Here is a 4,762-nt window from a genome sequence, read left to right as displayed (position 1 = left end):
TATAGACCTTTATTAACAGGTGCTCACAGTTTGTTGACTTTTTTGGAAAAATCAAGTTGTAAACTTATTACAGATTAAAAATTGAGTTCTTAAAAATCTCAACTTGACTAGATATGAAACAATTTAAAAAACGTTAAAGGTGTATTGAGAAAACCAGGCTTTTTTTTTTTTCTTCTTAAAAAACACGTTTGTCATTACCAAAAAGAGACATCTTTAGGTAAACATAATAAGAACCCCATGCTGCATAGATAATGTAGATAGTTCTCGTGTACCTAGTCAATGGGCAAAAAGCAAGCGCTGAGGTCTTCAGCTCCAATCTTTATTCATTTCTTATTGCTGGAATTTCATATTCGTTTCTTCTTGTTGGATGACCAAGCCGGATGGCGGTAGAGATGGTAATCCGGCATTTACTCAGCCCCACCCTGCTCAGCCTCAGGAGCAGGTGAATTCTCAGCTGGCTGATCCGCTGCTTTGGTCTCTTTGCCATCTTGTGGTTTAGGGTTCTCTGGGCGTCTGCGTTTGTAATTGAAGTTGGAGCGATACTGTCGTTGAGGTGGCTGCTGACCCTGGGGCTCATCTCCTTGATTTTCCTTGTCCTCTTCATTGCCATCCTCTCTGGGCTGTCTTTGGCGAGGAGGGCTCCTGCGGAATCGTGGTCTGTAACCCCGACACATGTTCTGTCTCACTGGTCTGCCTTGCTCTCCTGCACCCCGGTTGTCAGCACCCTCCATCACTTCTCCGTGCATAGGAGGGTTGGAATACTGTGGCCGACGCCCATAGGGTCTCCGCATGTAGTAAAGTGGGAACCTTTGCCTGCCATAGGGCCGCCGCTGTTGGGCCTGGCCTTCAGGAGCGCTTTCTGATCCCTGTTTCTTTCCCCACTCTCACTGTTCTGGTAGTTTATGTGGTAATTGCATAGAGCCCCTCTATGACGTGGACAGCGTCTATAATGGCTACGGTCTGCTGCATTTTTACTGCCTTGAACTGGAACTCCACCAGGGCCTGTAACATTTGCTGCCTCCTCACCCTTTTTTTCTTCAACATCAAACTCCACAGTCTCTCTAGCATCTACACTGCTTATCTACACTGTACTTCCTGGGCTTATTCTTCTTTCTGGAGGTCCCTGGTGTCATTCCTGTTGATGAAACCGTCTCCATTCCTTACATTGAACCAATTAACTGTTCCCCAAACCGTCCTTGCCATGATCTTGTCCCGGCTGGCTGGCGGGTGCCGCTGATATGAGGCCTCCTAGGTTGCTGCTGCTGGTGGAGCCAGGCGCTGAGGGAGGGGACTGGGTCTTGGCCTTCCTGCTCATGGTTGCGGTGGGTCTTGGCCTTCCTGCTCATGGTTGCGGTGGGTCTTGGCCTTCCTGCTCATGGTTGCGTTGGTGGTGACGGGGGCCTGTGGCTATGGTTGCGGCTCCTCCAGTGGTGTGATGGTGATGATGCCGGTCGAAAGCCAACTCTTGATGGCTATGGCATCAAAGGTATGAGAAATCACAAAGCACCAGATTTAGAATGAAGTGTGTTCATCACTGGCTGTTTAGGTTGTTTGTCTTTTGTAATTTTTCCAGTCCCTCTCCACGCACACACCAAGCAAGGATGCTAGGCAAGGAGAAATGCATCTAAACGTGGAATTAGGATAGCGGTTTACTTTCTTTCGTTTCAATTCTAAAAGCTTTTTTCCTTGTGCAGTGAAGAGAACACCCTAAACCAAAGTGGAGGTAGAGTCTAGAATTTTTTTTTTTAGAGCAACTGTCTTAAAAAAAAAAAAAAAAACCTGTTGGAAGAACATATTTAGGTTCCTAAATATGGTAGCTGGTGGATGCGAACTAGAAAGCAGTTTTCCCGGGGACGAAAACAGGCAGATGCCTGACTGCATAATCATGGAGGGTATTGGGGGGATGTTCTAACATGCTGGAGCGGCTGAGACATTCGAGAGTGAAGAATCTAGTGACGCTACTATGACATAAAGAAAGCCGTGCACATGGAGTGCTTCAGCAGAGCAAAGTTTCTGATGTCACAAGAACTGTACTTAAGGACAAAGACGGAGTTTAGGAAGACAGGCTAGGATAGGGCAAAAGTATTCTTCCATATGGGCTGAAGTACTACTGGCTTAAGTGGGACCAAACACAGATAGAACATTGGTCAAGGGAGGAATATAGCCCTGCCATCCTGCCTTGGCTCTGAGGGAATAGAGATAGATCAGGCTTGCACAGTCAGGTTTTGACTTCATTACCAGAAGGTCTGAGTCTCTAAAAATTCATGAACTTGAGAATAAAAAAGTGGCAGAGAAGTTGGAGAGGTGGCTCAGTGGTTAGGAGCAGTTGTATTTGCAGAGGACCTTGGTTCAGTTCCCGGTACACGCATGGCACCTCACAACTGTCTATAACCACAATTCCAGGGTAACTGTTGTTCTCTTCTGGCCTCTATTGATACTGCATGTATCGATCAATTTTATCTACATGTGAACATACATGGAGATAAAATTTTGATAATGCAACTTTTCTATATGATGTGATGCTTCTTCTCTTCTCTTTCTTTTCTTGAGACAGGGTTTCTCTGTGTTGCCCTGGCAGCTCTGGACTCACTTTGTAGATCAGGCCGGCCTCAAAGTCACAGAGATCCACCTGCCTCTGCCTCCCAAGTACTGGGGTTAAAGGAGTGTAGCAACGTTATCCAGCTCATGTGATGCTTTTCAATAGACCAAAGACTAGACAAATGGTCTATGCCTTTATCCTCTGAGATATGTTCCTTATAATTACCCTTTCTATTTTGTCGTATGTGCATGGATGCTTTGTCTGCATGTCTGTCTGTGTATTATGTGCATGTGTGGTATCCGCAGAGGCCATAGGAGGTGATTGGATCCCCGGAACTGGAGTTAACAGAAGTTGTTAGCCATCACTTAGATGCTAGAAATGGTGTCAGCAACCTCTGGAAGAGCAGCCAGTGTTTTTAACTACTGTGTCAGCTCTGCAGCCTCACATTTTTCCTTTTCACTAGAGCCTTACTATGTAACTCATACAGGCCTTGAATTCACAATCCTTCTACCGTGACCTCCCAGGTCCTAGTGTTGCTGGTATGTACAACCATACACAGCTCTATAATTGCTTTTTTAGGTATTGAGGAGGGATATAAAGACAAAGAATAATAAGGGGATACAGAATAAGAAGGGAGTCTACTTAAAGTCTCTTGTTAGCTGAGTAAAGAGTTCCAGAACAATTAACATTTGCTAGGAAGATTGCTTATTTAGAGACAATATTCTTTCTTCCACATCAGAGATTGAACCTAGGGTCTCATGCATGCTCAGCAAGTATTCTACCACTGAGACACCACTCCAACTCCCAATAGAGAAATATTTTCAAATAAGAATGTTAAAATAACAATGAAATATACTTAAGACCTGAAAATGCATGAGATTAAATGTATCATTATTTCTTTCCTGCATTTAAACCTGAAAATTTCTGTGACACTCATAAATAAGACTCTAAACTTTGTTTACAATTAAAAAAAAAAAAAGAAAAAACCCACCTCATCCTCCCTTGAAATCCTTGTGATTTAGGTTTTACCTCATCAGTTGTACTTCTGTTTAATAGATATTAGGATCTCACCTAAGTTCCTTAGTAACCCTTAAGATGTAACTGCAGAACCCACCAGGATCATATTTACCCAAAACCACAATATCACCTAATACTATAGTCTCTTGTTTGCTTTTGTTTTTTGAGAGTGTCTCATAAAGTGGAGGCTGGCATTGATCTCCTTATTTGATCCACCTCTTAAGTGTTGCTACAGTCTCTTTAATATCAGACTGTTTTAGGTGTGTGTGTGTGTGTGTGTGTGTGTGTGTGTGTGTGTGTGTGTGTGATGTGTGAGGGTGCCAGAAGAGGGTATCAGAACTGGACTTGGGACTGAGGTAACACACATTTATGAGCCATCTGATGTGGGTGCTGGGAACTGAACTTTTGTTTCCTGGAGAAGTGGTTAGTGCTCTTAACCACTGAGCTATCTTTCTGGCCCCAGACTGTATTTTGAGAGAAGGTCTCATTATATGCCCCAGGCTAGACTCTCATTTGGGATCTTCCTACCTTAGTCTACCACATGCTAGAATTACAAGTATGCGTTAGCATAGCTGGCTGGTTGAGATCAAATTTTAGACTGAGAAGAATAAACAATGCCGCTAGCCTGGGAGCTGAAATAACCCGAGTCATGAATTCCTGTCCTTCCTGACCCACAAAGCATGACAAATGCTGAGGAGAGAATGGGGAGTGATCCCCACTTAAGTCCTCTTTTAGAACATGGAAACAGTTTTACTGTTCTCTATGAGGAACTTGTAGGATGTCCTCCTTTGGAAGACTTGGCACTGAGGCTGTGCTGGAGCAAGAGCTTGCAGGAGAATGGTGGATGGCAACTCTGCTCTCAGAAACAAAGAGACTGAGGGCATTTTTGCAAGGACAAGATCACTCTCTGTAGCTGACTCCTTATAGAAGTGGGCTTTAAAGCTAATTTTGTTTTCCAAATCCACTTCAGCCTCTGCTTGAATGAAAAGAAACAAACTCAATCTCAAAGTAATTTGTTAAAAAAAAAAAAGTCATGATTTTGGTGCCTAGGTAGGAGGAACTGAGTTCATCAAAGAATCATACCCAGTTGACACACCATTTTAAAGTAAGATATTTTCAGAGATGACATCATCTTCTCCTGAGGAAAATGCAGACTTAACCTAGGCTACAAATGTGATAATGGGAAGCCAGGTAAGGCTTCCCTAG

General features: G+C 43.6%; 1 pseudogene; it reads right to left on the bottom strand.

Moving 5' to 3' along the window:
* Positions 1–407: 407 nt before the first annotated feature.
* Positions 408–1,315, bottom strand: LOC129670948 (Y-box-binding protein 1-like; annotated as a pseudogene).
* Between the last annotated feature and the right edge of the window lie 3,447 nt (positions 1,316–4,762).

Source organism: Psammomys obesus, unplaced genomic scaffold (genome assembly GCF_907164565.1).
Source record: "Psammomys obesus unplaced genomic scaffold, mPsaObe1.curated_primary_1811, whole genome shotgun sequence".
NCBI classification, from domain to species: Eukaryota; Metazoa; Chordata; class Mammalia; order Rodentia; family Muridae; genus Psammomys; species Psammomys obesus.
This window is presented reverse-complemented; position numbering and strand designations above follow the sequence as displayed.